Source organism: Oryx dammah, unplaced genomic scaffold, assembly GCF_014754425.2.
Source record: "Oryx dammah isolate SB20612 unplaced genomic scaffold, SCBI_Odam_1.1 HiC_scaffold_3, whole genome shotgun sequence".
Taxonomy (NCBI): Eukaryota; Metazoa; Chordata; class Mammalia; order Artiodactyla; family Bovidae; genus Oryx; species Oryx dammah.
Window position 1 is genome coordinate 6811440 of NW_024070187.1, and position 19861 is coordinate 6831300.

Here is a 19861-nt window from a genome sequence, read left to right on the forward strand (position 1 = left end):
CCAGCTCCTCCTTCTTCTATTCACTTGGTCCTGACCAAGTCTCGAAATTCCAAACATAAATCTATGCGACAACTGGGCTATTTTGGAGGGGGCTTGAGACAGCTTTGTATAATTGTAATTCTTCTTCTTCATTTCAGATGGCCCACTAATGCGGATAAGTGTCTTTTGCATATAAGATGAAATGCCTTTTAATAGAAGAACACTCGTAGCTTCAGTGGCAGACATGTATTTTTTCTCCTAAATGATATTTTATTTTTCTACTTGTATTTTTCAAAAGTTCCACCCAAAGAGACTTGAATTAGTTGTGCTTTTTCTTCATACCAAAGCACAATTTCACATACAGAGAACCATAGTATCAGGAATTATAGAAATATGCTACAAACGGATATGGATAAAATGGAAAAGGCAGGGCAAGCTTTGCTTTTCAACTTAAATAATAATAGGAGGTGAAGGAAGTGTCTGAGCACCTAAGCACAGAAGGCTCATGGGCTGCCAGTGGTTTGTCATCCCTTAAGTATCCATCAGACTCCTTTAGTACGGCAGAAAAGGCTCTCCAAATTTGGTCCTAACCTACCTAACGTAGATTATGTCCTATCTGCATTCATCTCCCCACCCTAATTTCTGATGATTCCCTTTACATCTTTGCTGTACATTGTACATATTATCTACCTAACTGGAATACCCCTTTTCTCTTAACTTGTAAGTCTTCCTCATTCAGAACTCAGCTCAGTCAGCTGTAGTTGAGGATGTTGGAAAGGGAGCTGCCACACTGTTGCTGTGAGGAAGAGAATAGTTGGACTGAGAGATGGAGTGGATTATACTTGTGTTTCCGAAGGGTGGGAGGAAATTTCCATGTTCTTCACTTTATTTGCATCTTTGCTAGAAATTACCATAGGCTCCCCTGGTGGCTCAGATGGTAAAGCGCCTGCCTCCAATGCGGGAGACCCGGGTTCGATCCCTGGGTTGGGAAGATTCTCTGGAGAAGGAAATGGCAATCCACTCCAGTACTCTTGCCTGGAAAATCCCATGGACGGAGGAGCCTGGTAGGCTACCGTCTATGGGGTCGCAAAGAGTCGGACACGACTGAGCGACTTCACTTTCACTTTCACTTAGAAATTACCATAACTAGGCAATTATTATCTGGGCTTCCCGGGTGATGTTAGTGGTAAAGAACCTGCCTGCCAGTGCAGGAGACATAAGAGACCCAGGTTTGATCCCTGGGTTGGGAAGATCCCTGGAGAAGGGAAATGGCCACCCACTCCAGTATTCTTGCCTGGAGAATCCCATGGACAGATGAGCCTGGCAGGCTACAGTCCATGGGGGTCACAAAGAGTCAGACACAACTGAAGTGACTTTAGCATATTAGCAGGCAATTATTATTATGTCATTTAGAATTAGAAGCAGCAACTGAAGAAATAGTGAATAGTAATTTCCCAAAACTGATGGGATACATTAAGAAATCTGTTAAACTTCAAAGCAAGATAAATTTAAAAAAAATCAACATTTACAGAGCAAAGCTGTAAAAACTAAAAGCAAGGATAAAGTCTTAAAAATAGCAAAACCAAACAAAAACTTTTAAAGTGGGGGGAATGTGATTGACAACTGACCACTTGATAGAAAGACTATAAATGTGAAGGACATGGAATAAAATATTTTTTAACCAAAAAAAATTGAGTTTCACTACAAGTGAATTGAAATATTTCTTATCTCCCCTTTGGTTTTTAAAAACTCAAACTATGGCATTTTTTTTCAACTAAAAATTACCAACATATACATTGTGTTAGAAAAAGTCAGTGAAATATTTATCTAAAGTGGTTTAAGAACAGGGGTGTAGTGATAATGGACCAGTGGAAAGCAAGTGAATTTCAACCACAGAAATTTAAAGGAAAATGGTGAACAATTATAGGTAAACAGCTTTTAAAAAGGTATATGAGGAAGCAAGAGTGAAATTCACAATGACAAGAGCGATGTTATAAAATTCAAGTATCTCCAAATGTATGAGAAATTATGCTGACAGAAAGCTCAAGGTAGTTTTTAAATACCTGTAAGTGATCAGCTCAGAGAAGGCGATGGCACCCCACTCCAGTACTCTTGCCTGGAAAATCCCATGGACGGAAAAGCCTGGTAGGCTACAGTCCAGGGGGTCACGAAGAGTCGGACATGACTGAGCGACCTCACTTTCACTTATCACTTTCATGCATTGGAGAAGGCAATGGCAACCCACTCCAGTGTTCTTGCCTGGAGAATCCCAGGGATGGGGGAGCCTGGTGGGCTGCCGTCTATGGGGTCACACAGAGTCAGACACGACTGAAGCAACTTAGCAGCAGCAGCAGCAGCAGCAGCAGCAAGTGGTCAGCTGTCTCTTCAGAACACTGTGTTAGAAAAGGACTGTCCAATACAGCAAAGACATTCCGCTTATTTTGGGATATTTCCCAGGCAAGAGCATTGGAGTGGGTTGCCATTTCCTTCTCCAGGGGATCTTCCACCTAGGGATCGAACTGCATCTCCTGCATTGGCAGGTGGATTCTTTGCCACTGCACCACCTGGAAAGGCAGGAATACTCCCAAATATGTTTTTAGTTTTAGCTCCTAACTCTAAAGAACTACTGAGGTTCTTTAATCTCATCTTTGATTTGTATGCTAATGCGGTGAGGCACTGAGGCAAACTCTACTTCTGGAGTCAAACAGATCTGGCCATTTCACTCTTGCGTTTACCACCTATGTGGTCTTTGGAGAATGATTTATGACCTCTAAACCTCACAAGGGGTTTGGAGGAAATTCAATAATATACATGGAAAGCACTGAGTGCAGTTCCCGAAACATGATACACGTTCAATGAATGTCGTTTAGTACCCTTGTCATTATTGGCCTGCCTCCAGTTTTAGATATGCTATCATTCCTACTTAACTCAATGATATTAACTAGATTACACTAGATAGTACTACATTCCCGTTGACGATGTATCTTTTTGAAGCTGAGTTTTGGGCCATGGCTGTGATAAAAAGTGTGTGTGTACTCGGTCATATCGGATTCTTTGTGACCCCATGGACTGTAGCCCACCAGGCTGCTCTCTCCATGGGGTTTCCCAATCTAGAATACTGGAGTGGGTTGCCATTTCCTCCTCCAGGGATTCCTGACCCAAGGATCAAATCTGTGTCTCAGCTATAATGTGGAATTATGAAAGTACTGGACCACCCTTTCTCTGTCAATAAAAGATAGGCCCCTTTTCCTGCTTTCACTGTGGACTTGGAGACTCTCCCTATGAGGCTTGGTGCCCTCTATCCCACTCACCATCCCCTCCTGGGCCTGCTTTCCTCCTGATCTGTCTACCCTCAACTAACGCCATGTGGCTCCAGCCTGTGAATCACTGAGCATTCGTTAGTAGGTGGTCTCTTTAAAAAGAGATGAAGGCGATATAAATTGGCCCCCAAATTTGCATTCAATACCAGGAAGAACACTTGAAATATTATTGCACAGAAAAGTTTGGGCTAAGATTGCAGGTTGTATGTTCTGGAAAGCAGTCTATTATGTTTCAGAAGATTTATTCCTTATGCTAAACTCCTGATCTTCTCTTCCAGATCTTTTTTTCTCCTCTTCCTTAGATCTTTTAATTTGAAATTAAGTACACCATTATTTTGGAATCTGGGTCAAAAAGTCTAAGAGAGTAGACATTTTAGATTAAAAAATTAATTCTCCTTATTCTTTTCATTAATCTTTGATTGAAAGTAGCATCTTAGATCTAGCATCTGTAATCAAAATTTCCCTAGTTGAGGACATGGACCAAAAAGATTGGGGATTATGTCTATGTTACTATAAAATATATGTTAAATACTTAGAACACAAGTGGGATTAATCAGTCTCACAACTGAGCTCTTCAACTCCACCTCTCAAGCTCTACGAGACAGGCTCTTTCCTCAGGGTTCCTCCATGCAACTAAATAACATAATCAGTTATCAACCAATGAATTGCTGTGTCAAAAAGACAGAGGCTATTCTTGACAGGTTTCTTCATTCTTTTCTTAATCTAGGTCATTATCATGTTCTTTCAGTATGTCTCTAGTATAAATCTTAAATCTATCCACTTTTCTCCAGTTCTAAAATCATCAGCAGCATCACTCCCCTAATCCAGTCTACCATGTTATTCCATGGACTCCTGACCATTCTACCCATTTCCGCTCTTGTGTGCTTCCAATCCATCCTCTACATAGCAGCCAGAGTAACATTTTAACACCCAAATATGACCCAGTGATGTCCTGCTCAAAATCCTCCCATGGTTTCCCCTGGCACTTAAGATAAAATACAAAATTCTTAGAATGGTCATGAGTCTTGCACGGTGTGACTTTTGCTTCTCTCTCTTGCCTCATTTTGTACCACTCTCCACATTTTACTGTATTTTAATCACATTAATTTTTTCTTGAAAGTCATCAAGCAATTTCCAACCTCAGCATCCCTCACCTGTGATCCTGCCAGACTAGAATTTCCCTACTCCAACTCTTCACTTAGATACATTTGATATCTCTCTTAGTTCCTTTCTTTGTGATATCTTCAGAGAACCCTCCACTGACAAGTCCCAATCTAAACGAAGTCCACATTAAGACTTCTCTTAGTAGTGCTCATCTTTTTCCGTGGTAAACAGCACAGGTTGTAAGTGAATATTCCTTCATATAATTATTTCTCTGCTTTTAATAAGTACTTTACAATCTTTCATTCATTTATTTGCCTTGGTCATGTGTGGTGATCACTGCTGTGCTCAGGCTTTCTCTCCTGCAGAGCATGGATTCCAGGCACCAGGGCCTCAGGTGTGGCACACGGGCCCTGTAGCTGTGGCCTGTGGGCTCAGTTGTTCCGCAGTATGTAGGATCTTCCTGAACCAGGGATCAAACCCAGGTCCCCTGCACTGGCCGGCAGATTCTTAACCACTGGACCACAGGCAAGTCCCATATAATTGTTTCTTAATGTCTCTCTTCCTCATTAAACAATAAGCTCCATGAATTCTGGGTTCTGTTTTACCCACTGCTATAAGCCCAGTGTCTTGCCAACAACAAGCACTCCAATAATATTAATGAACAAGTGTGTGAACTGATTCTGTCTACCTCCCTCCCATTCTAATTTTTACTCTCTCAATTATCTCAAACTGTCAGTTCTCTGCAGAATGGACATATGGTAACTCACAGAGAAATTTAACACCTATAAAATTAACACCCATAAAAGTAATACTTCAAAACACTTTTGAGACTACAGTTAAAGATTATTATTCAAGTAATAGACATTTATTATTATTAATTTGTATTTAAACTACACTGTTTAGAATTTAAAATTTCAAGATTTTCCCAAATTGTATGTTCGGATGTTTCCACATGCAAATATGAAGATAACACAATTTTATTAATCAAAAAGTGATATGTTATTTCTTAGAAAAACTTTCTCAAAACGAAAAGACTAAAAGGAATAAATTGGTAATCATGTATTTGAGAAACACAGTAACTTCATTCCTGAAGAAATCATTGTTTATTACTAGCCTTGATAATTGATGCTTTTGAACAGTGGTGTTGGACTCTTGAGAGTCCCTTGGACTGCAATGAGATCAAACCAGTCCATCCTAAAGGAGATCAGTCCTGAATACTCAATGGAAGGACTGATGCTGAAGCTGAAATTCCAATACTTTGGCCACCTGATGCAAAGAGCCAGTTCATTAGAAAAGACCCTGATGCTGGGAAAGATTGAAGGTGGGAGGAGAAGGGGAGGACAGAGGACAAGATGGTTGGATGGCATCATTGACTCAGTGGACATGAGTTTGAGCAAGCTCCAGGAGATGGTGAAGGACAGGATGGTGAAGGATGGTGGAGGCCTGGTGTGCTGCAGTCCACGGGGTCACAAAGAGTCAGACACAACTGAGCGGCTGAAGAACAACAACAAATCCTTGGTAATATTTCTTATTTGCTAGTAATCAAGAATGGTACTTTACTTTTAAAAAATTATAGTTGATTTACAATATGTTGTGCCAGTCTCTGCTGTACCAGCAGAGTGACTCAGTTTTATACATGTATACATTCTTTTTTAAAATGTTCTTTTCTATTATGGTTTATCCCAGGAGATTGGATTTAGTTTCCTGTGCTATCCAGTACTCTTGCCTGGAAAATCCCATGGATGGAGGAGTCTGGTAGGCTGCAGTCCTTGGGGTTGGGAAGAGTCGGACACACTGAGCAACTTCACTTTCACTTTTCACTTTCATGCACTGGAGAAGGAAATGGCAACCCACTCCAGTGTTCTTGCCTGGAGAATCCCAGGGACGGGGAAGCCTGGTGGGCTGCCATCTATGGGGTCATACAGAGTCAGACACGACTGACGTAACTTAGCAGCAGCAGCAGCTATACAGTAGGACTTTGCTGTTTATCCATTCTAAATAATAGTTGGCATCTGAAAACCCCAAATTCCCAGTTCATTCTTCTTTCTCCCTCCTGGTCCCTTGGCAACCACAAATATGATCTCTGTGTCTGTGAGACTGTTTTCTATTTTGTAGATAGTTTCATTTTAAATTACATATAAGTGATGTCATATAGTATTTGTCTTTGTCTTTCCTACTTACTTCACTTAGTATAATGATCTTGAGTTGCATCCATGTTGCTGCAAGTGGCATTATTTTTTTTTATGGCTGAGTAATATTCCATTGTATACATGTACCATATTCTTTTTATCCATTCATCTGTCAGTGGACATTTAGGTTGTTTTCATGACTTGGCTACTTTTAATAGTGTTGCTATGAACATAAGGGTACAAGTATGTTTTTAAATTATAGTTTTGTCCAGGTGTATACCCAAGAATAGTACTTTACTTTTAATATTTTCCTCTATTTCAATCTTTCTAAAGAGAACATTTTAAATTTCCACTAATGACCTAAAAATGTGTTGCTATTTCCGTATTTTTCAGATTAGCAAGTACATGAACTAATGTAATAAAAAATGCACAATGATAGGAAATCAAGCAGACACTCTGAAACAAAACAAAAACAAACATTCTACATTCCACAGTTGGAAGAAAATCTAAAACTTCATTACAAAGTAATTTCAAAATACTTCTGAATGCTTTTCTGAAGTTCATTTGGGTTAGAATGTCCCATTTCTTCAGTTCTTCATGCTTTGTTTAACTATCTTATAGTACTGAGAATTTACATTTACAGATAAAATGGGCTTCCAATAAAGTGTACCTATGTTTATATTTAGTAGTATATTTTGGAGTTGTTTCTAGAAGAAAATGGTTTGCTTCGGTTTTTAAACAGGCTTCTTTAAAAGCTGTGGCTGTATAAGCTATTATTTCACACAGAAAATAATGTATTTTTTCAGATAACAGGAGCTTGTTTGGAGAAGTGGAATTAAAACCTTTTCACTAAAAGACGTATGCATAAATAAAAGACACATATGCATGTATATACACATACACACACATTCCCTTGAATTTGAGAAGCATTTTAAAGCTTCTAAAGAGTGTTTTCCTAAGGTAATACTAACGACCTACACATGACTTTTTAGCTTATGAGAACCTGTGGGGCCTCTGGCACTGGGAGTGGTCCTACAGCACTTGCTGTAACTTGGGGAGGGAAGTAAGAAATGGAATTGATGGTGGCCCAATATATGTAAAGTTACTATTTAAAGGAATCTTATTTCCTTCTTCATCTAGAACCAAACTAGGCAAGTCAGGATTTATCTTTAGGTTAGGGAATTAGATTTGGTACTGAGTGCTAAGAGTGTAAATATCAGAACACATTCCTGTGATTAAATGATGGTATTTCTGGCATGCTATGTAATGAAAGATCTTGAAAGAAATAACTCCTTTAGTAAAGGAAGATGAGTTTTCATTTTTTTCAATTGTGAATTAAAAGGGTTGTGCAAGTAATCACTAAGATTCAGATTTAAAACTCTGTTTTTTTGACATAATCCTTGTGGTGTTTAGAAATAGTCTTATATTTGGATGCTAAATATAAATGCACTATTTTAAATCCATGATCTAATCTTAAACTAACATGTATAATTTTCTTCTTACATATTTAAGGAAGTGATAACACCCTAAAATGTGATAGGCATATTTACATAAATCTGGTTCATATTTATAGATTTGGCTACTAGATTTCTTTCTAGTTTTTCAGTGTGCTTTTTAATTCATAATATAAATTGTTTGCTGGCTGGTATGTGAAAAATCTTCAGGGATGATCATGGTGTTTTTTAGATTTGGTTTATGAGTTTAAAATCATCCTCTGTTGGCAGCTGTTGTATAATTAAAAAACTGGCTGGTCTTCATCATCCCTGGTTGCTGGGAGGTAAGCCCTAAATCCTTGGAATTTTCTAAGTGATAGGAATGTCCTTTATTCATAGTGGATCCCTGAGACCAAAGATCTGAATTTATGTTAACAAAATGACTCAGTTCACTATTTAGCTAGGCCTGAAAGACCAAACATCCGATTAGAGAGTTGGGGCATTGAGCCAGCTTCTATCAACCTGACCTCCAGGCAGGGGAGGAGACTCTGATACTGAGTTCAACCATGTGGCCAGTGACTTAATCAATCATATCTATGAAATGAATAGATATGATTGTGTGTGTGTTAGTCGCTCAGTCGTGTCTGACTCTTTGCGACCCCATGGACTGTAGCCCACCAGGCTTATCTGTCCATGGGCTTCTCCAGGCAAGAATACTGGAGTGGGTAGTCATTCCCTTCTCCACGGGATCTTCCCAACCCAGGGACCAAACCTGGGTCTCCCGCATTGGAAGCGGATCCTTTACCACCTCAGCCACCAAGGAAGCTCCTATAAAATGAAACTCCAACAAAGACATGGAACACCAAGGCTGAGAGACACTTCCCCGGTGACTGATGTTCCTATGGGTCCAGAAACCCCAGGAAGGTGACGGTCTTTATCTCACAGTTCGGTGTTTGAAAAAACATGGCTACTGTAACAAAGGGCTTCCCAGGGGGTTCAGTGGTATAGAATCCGCCTGTGATATAAGAGGCATGGGTTTGATCCCTGAGTTGGGAAGATCACCCTGGAGAAGGAAATGGTAACTCATTCCAGTATTTTTGCCTGGTAAACCCCATGGACAGAGGAGCCTGGTGGGCTACAGTCTGAGGGGTCATAAAAGAGTCAGACAGGACTGAGCGACGAAACAGCAACAACAGTAACGAAAGGTACAAAAGTCTTTGGATAAAGGTGTTAATAATGAGATCTTGTTTTTATAGTAATTCATAAAACAGAGGTATGACCTTATCACTCTGAGGTCACTCAGATCTGGAGAGTCTAGTGTTTCATTAACTATACAGTGAGAAAAGAATCTTATTTTTCCCATGTTCAAAGAGAGCCATAGAGGGAGGGGTGGATTGGAAGTTAGGCATTAGCACATGCAGACTATTATATATAGCATGGATAGTAACAGGGTCTTATTAATGTAGCACAGGGAACTATATTCAGTATCCTGTGATAAACCAGAGTGGAAGAGAATATGAAAAAGAATATATACAAAGGCAATGGCAACCCACTCCAGTGTTCTTGCCTGGAGAATCCCAGGGACGGGGGAGCCTGGTGGGCTGCCGTCTCTGGGGTTGCACAGAGTCGGACACGACTGAAGCGACTTAGCAGCACAGCAGCGTAACTGAATCACTTTGGTATACAGCAGAAATGAACACAGCACTGTAAATCAACTATGCTTCGAGAACAGTTTTTTTAAAGGTAAATAAAAGATGGTCAAACCCACAACATAAAATGATCAGTGTTTACCAGGGAATATCAGGGATGGGGAATGACAGTGTCGTGGAGGAAGGACAAATTTAGAAGTTCTGGGCTCAATCTGAGTGCTGCCCTTCATTAGTTATAGCACCCCGAGCAGGTTATATACAGCTTCACCAAACCTCAGTTTCTTTATTTGCCAAGTAGGGGTAATAAATTATCTTATGGTATTGTAGAAAATAAAACATACAGGCAACGTTAGAGGCCAAGTGCCATTTGATTTCCTTTCATCTTATCAATATTATTCTCTTTCTTATTGAAACAACAACAAATAAAACAAAGAAACAAAAGTAAACTAAGGATCCTTCCTCCAGTACTTTTAGTTCCCCCTCAAGACTGAGGATTCTTATTTGAGAGAAAACATCCCTTAAAAGAAGATATGGGGGCTGAAAATACACATTATCAATCTTATCTAAAAAAAAAAGTTTCATCAAACAGGATACATTTCTTCTGGAAAAAGTAATTGATATTGTATGTAAAGTAGGAGATTAAAATATCCTTGGTGAACCATAAATTTGATAAGGCCATAATAATGACATCAGCAAAAGCCCTTTCTTGACATCAAATATTCCTCTTCAAGTATCCTAAAAGAATAGCTGAATTATTTGAAGAACTTTGATGAAATTTAGTAAGCCTAATGCTTTAAGAAATTCCAGAAACACATATAAAAATCCCAAATCACTATGTTGTATAATAGAAACTAACATGGTATTATAGGTCAGTTATACACTACAGCCATGAAATGAAAAGACGCTGGCTCCTCGGAAGAAAAGCTATGACCAACCTAGATAGCATATTAAAAGCAGAGACACTACTTTACCAACAAAGGTCCGTCTAGTCAAAGCTATGGTTTTTCCAGTAGTCATGTGTGGATGTGAGAGTTGGACCATAAAGAAAGCTGAGCGCTGAAGAACTGATGCCTTTAACTGTGGTGTTGGAGAAGACTCTTCACAGTCCCTTGGACTGCAGGAAGATCCAACCAGTCCATCCTAAAGGAAATCAGTCCTGAATATTCATTGGAAGGACTGATGCTGAAGCTGAAACTCCAATACTTTGGCCACCTGATGCAAACAACCGACTTACTGGAAAAGACCCTGATGCTGGGAATGATTGAAGGTGGGAGGAGAAGGGGACGGCACAGGATGAGATGGTTGGATGGCATCACTGACTCGATGGACATGAGTTTGAGCAAGCTCCAGGAGATGGTGAAGGACAGGGAGGCCTGGTGTGCTGCAATCCATGGGGTTGTAAAGAGTCGCACACGACTGAGTGACTGAACTGAACTGAATTGAACTATACTTCAAACAAACAAACAAACTCATAGAAAAAGAGATCAGATGTGAGGGGGTGGGGGAGTGGGAATTGGATGAAGTCAGTCAAAAGGTACAAACTTTCTAAATAAGTACCAGGGACATAATATATGACATGATAAACGTAAAAGTTATTAAGACAATAAATCCTAGGAATTCTGATCATAAGGAAATATTTTTTATATCAATATTTCTTTGATTTTATATCTATATGAGATGAGGGATGTTCCCTAAGCTTACTGTGGGAATCATTTCATGATGTATGTAAATCAAATCATGCTGTACTCCTTAAACGTACACAATATTGAATGTGTATCAACTGTATCTGAATAAAACTGGAAGAAAAAAAAGAAATCACAGAAGCAAAAGTTAAGCTAATAATTGAGTACCAATAAAGAAAGAAGGTATACATACTTAGCTTCATTTTCATTTGTAACCTCGAAGAAAGAATTAGTGTGGGGAGAGTGATTGATTTTCTTCTAGTCCCCCCTAATAATTATGTAATTCATTTCAAGTAAGTTTCCATTTAACAGAGCATGCTGTATTCCTCTCTTAGAGTTCCCTTCAGAATTTCTGAAGTGTCATCATATCTTTGTTGAATATCTCATAAATAAATATACCACTAAAGGGTGCACTTTTGTAAGAATACTCAACAGAATGATGTAAACACTTGTACTTTACACAGGCCAGGTTGATTTTTTTTTTTTTTTGAATTGCCAAGATTTCAAGTAAACACATGAAGGGGTTTATAGAAATGTAAGAAAAAAAGAATCTATGAGGCTTTACTTTTTTATGCTGTAGCAAAATAACTGAAAATAAAATTATCTAGAGACACAGTGAAGGAATTGGAGGGTTTAGTTTAATCCAGCTTTCTCAGAGTTTGAAGTTATGAGTTTGCTATGGACCTTCGGGGTCCTTGAGAAATCATAACGCTATAAACAATTCAGAGGCAGGCTTAAACTCCCAAAGTATTTGCAAACACATTTAATCTTTTTGAAAATATATAAAGTTGAATAGACTAGGAATCTTTAAGACTTCATGGTATTAACTTTAACTGAAGTAATAATACTGACAGAGTAGAAAAGTTGATACTGATCTTTGTTATAACTACTGCATACTGTCTGGTATTTATAATAAACATCAGGACAGTTAATACTGTGTGATGGCTGCACAAACAAACAGAAGAAACTGCATAAATCATATAAACAGCAATTAAAAGAAAAACATTGTAAAAATCGAGATTCTAATATTCTGAATTTGTTTAAATTAAATATAACTCTTCAGAGAGATAGTAACATTCCAGTCATGAGGTTTTTGTAATAGCAATCAATAACAGTATCAATGGCACGGGCAACGTTCAGTTACACAAACCATGCTGGTTATATGGGCTCTGGATCTTGACTGGCCTGAGATCAAACCCTTTCCCCAATTTTCACTGGCTGTGTGATTTTAAGAAAATTACATACGCTCTCTGAGGCTCACTTTTTGCATTTTAAATACGGGAATAACTAGGTTCACAGGTGTCTGGAGGAATTGAGGATGTGTGGAGAGCACCAAGTTCAATGTCTGGTAGCTATCTGGAGCTCGACATGTTCTCTTCTTACATTTCCTCTGGAGAGCCAAGAACCTTTCTCACTGAAACGCAAGGTTCTGTTTCATGCAGGGAAAACAGAATAATAGAATTTCAAGTTGCACAGCTTTCCCTCTCTGAGCATAAATTAAAGGAGAAGAATGGGGAGTGGGGGAGACTAGTTTGGATGCTGCTGCAGTGATCCAGGTATGGGATAAAAACATTTGGAAGTGCAGTGGCGAAGGGAGGTTTTGAGATAGAGCAGGAATAGTACAGAAGAAAACTCACAGAAACTACTGAATAACTGGGACCTCGGAGGGGGAGGTACAAAAAGCTGAAAATAGACACAAAGTTAGCAGTTGCATAGATTTTACTTTCATTGATGGACTGATCTCATTCAGGGTTAACACTCAAAATCTTTACGAGTCAACATGCCATCCACAATTGGTCAGACTTGGTGCCAGCTGTAGAGCTGAAGCTGGATGTTGGAGACTGTGAGCCAGGCCCTCTGAGCTGCTGAGTAGTTGAGAGGCTTGGAACATGTATGGGGAAGGTCTAAGGTAGTACTGGGGGTATTGACATTTTCAATACTGTAATAACTGGCATGGCCATACCAGTACTTTTAATGTGAATATTAACCCTGATAATATATCCCTTGCTCTCCCCTTCTTTGTCTTGCCCTCTTCAAGTTCTTTCAGCCATTCTTTTCATGAAATAAATTATATATTTCACCATCTTGGTCATCCTGCACTGAATAATGGCTATTGGCTTTCTTAAACTCTGCTGGTTCCGTTGGTCCAGAAGTAATCTACCCACTCAGAGCTGACTTTGTGAATTCTGATTTAAACTCTGTTTCTACTAGGATAATTAGAATTACACTTTGTTTTCAATATCATTAAAATGACAACCTAATGTCCTTTTTTAGAAAGTGCTTCACTGAAGTGAAAATGATAAAATTCATTCATTCTCTAGCTGGCAAGCAAACTAATTAAAAGATTGTTATATATTCCTTAAGCCAGCAAGTCTTTCAATATATTTTAAATTACATTTTGATACTGTAATCTTTATTTCCATTTTAGAAAAGTTAATGTGCTCACTAGCCTAAGAAGTTGCATAATGGACACTAGATATTTCAGATAATGTAAATTATTAGCAGGTTCTGCTGAACTTGGAAAATAGGGGGGAAAAGGACACTATGTGAAAGAATAATGATAATGCAATCAAAATGTACAATCCTGGCTAAGATTTTGTTTTCAGGATCTGGAACATTGTTTTACAACTACCAGTTTTAAAAGTATTGTCTATAACAGTGCTAGGTATCACTGATATTGGTAACGAGTTCTATGATAAAAATTTCTACTGATTATTTTATCTCTAAAAATTAAACTACCATAATTCACTAAAATTTAAATCCAAGTTTCCAGTTGAGAGTATATACACTGATGATTCTTTTGATGTTTAAATGCAGTAAGTTATTTTATTTTTCTAATGGAATTTTATCCAATTTAAAAACCTGTATAAGATATTTCTACTGTGTTGTAGGTCAATAATTAATGTTACAATTAATCTTTGCCTCAGAAATGGTACCTTTCAAAAAAAATCCCCTGTTGAAATTTCATCTTAGTACCTGAATTATCCCATATTTGATAACTAAAAATATTTTCTAATCAACCTCTAAAGCTGTATTTCCTGATGGCTGTAATCATCAAATGCAAGTTTGCTTAGAGGATTTGGTTGACCTTCCATAGTAAGCAATTAGACAGAGCTTTCAAAGCTAAATTAAAACGGACATCAAATTCCCTTGTGAGACAGAAGTGTCTATATTGTCCCAAAGGATTAATAGATAAGATGTGTTTGCTAAAACTCAATGAAATTCGCAAGTGTTTGGCTGTAGATGGTGACAGAGAGGATCCAATCAAAGAGTCTTACATTGTAGTCTCAGATTCGCTTAGTTGGAAAAGAATTTAAATGTCCTCTAGCTAACTCCTGTGCATGTTAAAATTTACCCATGGTGTCTAGTCTTGTTTGAATGCCCAGTGGCTTCCTTGTGTGTGCCTTCAGTTCCTTCAAACACTCGTGCTCCTCTTTAAATTTAGAGCTTCCAAGCTGGTGGACAAAAGCAGAGTGCGACCCAATTTCCAAATACAATATTAGCACAATATCGCTTGTTCCATCTAGTGAGAGGAGAACTGAGGCAGAATTTCCTCCAGAACAGTTTTGTCGAATTAAAGTCGACTCTGTATCTAGCAGCAGTGGAGACACAGACATAGAGAGCAGACTTCCGGACATGGCCGGAAGGGGAGGAAGTAGAGGGTGGGATGTATGGAGAGAGTAACATGGAAACATATATTACCATGTGTAAAATAGACAGCTGATGGGAATTTACTATAGGACTCAGGGAACTCAAACTGGGGCTTGCTATCAACCTAGAGGGGTGGGATGGGGAAGAAGGTGGAAGGGATGTTGAAGCGGGAAGGGACATGGGTAAACTTACGGCTGATTCATGTTGATGTTTGGTAGAAACCAACACAAGACTGTAAAGCAATCATCCTTCAATTAAAAATGAATAAAATAAAAAGTGCCACTGAACTAAATAAAAGATAAAGTAGACTCTGTACGGGGCTGTAAAGTAGACATGATGGGGCTTCTAAGGTCGTGCAGTTGGTAAACAATCAGCCTGCCAGTACAGGAGAGGAAAGGGATGTGGGTTTGATCCCTGGGTTGGGAAGATCCCCTGGAATAGGGAATGGCAACCCACTCCAGTTTTCTTGCCTGGAAAATTCCATGGACATAGGAGCCTGGCGGGCTACAGTCCATGGTGTCGCAAAGAGTTGGACATGACCAAGCACACACACCCAAGCTGTGTCTATACGTGATAAAGGCCGTTCAGTCATGTGGAAAGTTCCCCTGACTCAGCTGTTTGTCTTCCTTCCCACCATGTTATAAACTCTGCCTATCTCAAGGAGCATTTGGGAACCTAAGGGAAATGTTGCCCTATGAATTTCACCTCTAGTTCTCAATTTCCCTGATGTTAGCAGAAGTCCCAGATACCCTCTTGGGTTACCAGGCAAAAGAGAAATCTAGACTTATACCTGTGAATTGGTTTAGGAGGCTAGTGAGGAAGCTTGGAATCACAATTTATGCAGTTTAAAAATAAAAGAGGATTTCTGGTTTTCAATTGGCTCTTTTTAAATTCTACCACTAGGGAGCTTTATCACCAGGAGTGGGTCACTGTCATTTCTCTGACTTTTCCGTTTCCTTCTTCATGGTGTGAGAATAAGTATGCCTACAGTTCAGAGCTGCTGTAAGAATTTAAGGAAATAATATAGAATATATAAAAAAATAAAACCCTTGAACTTTTCTTATTGCATCTTTAAATTTAATAGCAGAGCAGCTTTGTGACCAATGCCTTGGTGGGCATTAGAGAACACATACTAGAAAATGTAGAATTTACATGAACCAGTGTCTTCCCAATATAAAATAAGCTTCTAAACTTGAGGGTCTTTGTCCCTCTCACCTGTCACTCTAAACACAGAAACCTAGGCAAAAACTGAAGATGGCAGTTTTATGATACTGAATATAATGATAATAGAAACAACAGCAGTTCTCCACTGTGTGTTATATACTAATCACTGTTCCCAAAAGCTTCTGTTCTCTTTCACGTTGTTATTACCCAGGAGGGACTGATCCTGGATCCAGTCTCTTTTTATGTGTGTCTTCTCCTGACAAAAAAGCCAATTGGTTCTATATTTGATGAAACTTTTATGAATGTCCTCTGCTGCCTCAAGACCATAATTTGGGTTGTCAAATTATGAAACCAGGAATGGCATTTTTAAGAAATGTCCTCTGTTTAACATGTGAGGTTAACAATGACCAAATTTCAAATTTGAATTATTCTTTCAATTCATGATCATTTCAAGTTGAGAATTCCAAAAAATATGTATAACTCCTGTACATGTCTGTTCTTACTATATGTACTTTCAAGTATTTACATTTAAGTATAACCATAATATTGGCATATATATTCTTTGCAGCCAAAGATGGAGAAGCTCTATACAGTCAGCAAAAACAAGACCGGCAGCTGACTGTGGTTCAGATCATGAACTCCTTATTGCCAAATTCAGACTTAAATTGAAGAAAGTGGGGAAAACCGCTAGACCATTCAGGTATGACCTAAATTAAATCCCTTACGGTTATACAGTGGAAGTGACAAATAGATTCAAGGGATAAATTCTGATAAACAGAGTGCCTGAAAAACTATGGATGGAGGTTCGCGACATTGTACAGGAGACAGGGATCAAGACCAGCCCCAAGAAAAAGAAATACAAAAAGGCAAAATCGTTGTCTGAAGAGGCCTTACAAATAGCTGTAAAAAGAAAAGTAAAGGAGAAAAGGAAAGATATACCCATTTGAATGCAGAGTTCCAAAGAATAGCAAGGAGAGATAAGAAAGCCTTCCTCAGCGAACAATGCAAAGAAATAGAGGAAAACAATAGAATGGGAAAGACTAGAGATCTCTTCAAGAAAATTAGAGATATCAAGGGAACATTTCATGCAGAGATGGGCTCAATAAAGTACAGAAATGGTATGGACCTAACAGAAGCAGAAGATATTAAGAGGTGGCAAGAATACAGAAGAACTATACAAAAAAGATCTTCATGACCCAGATAATCACGATGGTGTGATCACTCACCTAGAGCCAGACATCCTGGAATGTGAAGTCAAGTGGGCCTTAGAAAGCATCACTACGAACAAAGCTTGTGGAGGTGATGGAATTCCAGTTGAGTTATTTCAAATCCTAAAGATGATGCTGTGAAAGTGCTGCACTCAAAATGCTAGCAAATTTGGAAAACTCAGCAGTGGCCACAGGACTGGAAAAGGTCAGAATTCATTCTGATCCCAAAGAAAGGCAATGCCAAAGAATGCTCAAACTACTGCTCATTTGCATTCATCTCACACACTTGTAAAGTAATGTTCAAAATTCTCCAAGCCAGGCTTCAACAATGCATGAACTGTAAACATTCAGATGTTCAAGCTGGATTTAGAAAAAGCAGAGGAACCAGAGATCAAATTACCAGCATCTGTTGGACTGTGGAAAAGAGCAAGAGAATTCCAGAAAAACATCTATTTCTGGTTGATTGACTATGCCAAAGCCTTTAACCATGTGGATCACAATAGACTGTGGAAAATTCTGAAAGAGATGGGAATACCTGACCACCTGACCTGCCTCCTTAGTAATCTGTATGCAGGTCAAGAAGCAATAGAACAGACAGGTTCCAAATAGGGAAAGGAGTACGTCAAGGCTGTATACTGTCACCCTTCTTATTTAACTTATATGCCGAGTACATCATGAGAAACGCTGGGCTGGATGAAGCACAAGCTGGAATCAAGATTGCCGGGAGAAATATCAATAACCTCAGATATGCAGATGACACCACCCTTATGGCAGAAAGTGAAGAGGAACTAAGAAGCCTCTTGATGAAAGTGAAAGAGGAAAGTGAAAAAGTTGGCTTAAAACTCAACATTCAGAAGACGAAGATCATGGCATCTGGTCCCATCACTTCATGGGAAATAGATGGGGAAACAGTGGAAACAGTGACAAACTTTATTTTTTGGGGCTCCAAAATCACTGCAGATGGGTGACTGCAGCTATGGAATTAAAAGACGATTGGTCCTTGGAAGAAAAGCTATGACCAACCTAGATAACATATTAAAAAGCAGAGATATTATTTTGCTAACAAAGGTCCATCTAGTCAAAGCTATGGTTTTTCCAGTAGTCACGTATGGATGTGAGAGTTGGACTGTGAAGAAAGCTGAGCACCGAAGAATTGATGCTTTTGAACTGTGGTGTTGGAGAAGACTCTTGAGAGTCGCTTGGACTGCAAGGAGATCCCACCAGTCCATCCTAAAGGAAATCAGTCGTGAATATTAATTGCAAGTACTGATGCTGAAGCTGAAACTCCAATACTTTGGCCACCTGATACGAAGAACTGACTCATGGGAGAAGACCCCGCTGCTGGGAAAGATTGAAGGTGGGAGAAGAAAGGGACAACAGAGGATGAGATGGTTGGATGGCATCACTGACGCAATGGACATGAGTTTCAGTAGGCTCCAGGAATTGGTGATGGACAGGGAAGCCTGGCCTGCTGCAGTCCAGGGGGTCGCAGAGTTGGACATGACTGAGCAACTGAACTGAACCTAGAAATATAATCTGATGGTTTTAGATTTATTAACAACATAATCTATGAACAGTATAATATAAATTTGGGGGCTTGCATATAAGAAAAATGCTGTAATAAATAAAGATATGTTACACTTCACTTGCTTTTTGAGAGGTAATTTCTGCCGCTTTAGTTGTTCATACTACAAATATTCACTGAGTATGTTGATGAACTGGGAACTGTGATAGACAGAACACAGTGCTTGCCCCAGTGTACTCTCTGCCCAGACAGGAGAATGCTGGTTCAGTAAGGAGTTACTTGTCTGGACTCCCTCCACATGTTTGTGTGCCCATCAGAATAATACAGAGATAAACAGCCTCCCACCCCAAACAGGCTGTGTTGGTCTGTTAACCTCTCTATACCATCTCCACTCATCACAAGCACATTTTCCCATGTACTGCACTTATTAGAACTTTAACTGTAAATTTTCCTGTCCAGAATCAGAATCCTCTTGGTTATAAAACAGTGTATCTTGCTCAGTCAAATGAATCTTCCTTCCCTGTGTTACATGTATTTGATGTCTTTGAAATGGTTTTCTTCCCATTCCTCTTGCCTTTCCAGATTGAGATTTCATTACCGCCTGCCAGCAAACACCTCCTACCTGTGTTTCCCTCATTTAACTCCAAATTCTCCCTGACACTTAAATCTTATTCTTATTTCAGGATGTACCTAAAATCCTATTTACACAACATTTCCCTGATTACTCGCAATGACACTTACTTCTCTAAATGGTGGATTTTTTGTCTATACAGTTTTGCACTAGGTCCAGGAATATCTCATTTTACTGAAGACTATTTTTTTTAAACTGAACTATAGTTGATTTACAGTGTTGTGCTAGCTTCTGTTCACAGTAAAATGATTCAATTATATATTTATATATATATGTGTGTGTATATATATTCATTTTGTATTCTTTTCTATTATGGTTTGTTACAGGATATCAAATATATTTTCCTGTGCTATACAGTAAGACCTCATTGTCTATCTGTTTTATAT

At 38.8% G+C, this 19861-nt stretch overlaps 1 protein-coding gene across 1 annotated transcript in view; it reads right to left on the reverse strand.

Annotated features, from left to right (window-relative positions):
• Nucleotides 1-19861, reverse strand: part of NDST3 (N-deacetylase and N-sulfotransferase 3) — a 166409-nt gene that overhangs the window by 79125 nt on the left and 67423 nt on the right. The gene's annotated exons all lie outside the window — the stretch shown is intronic.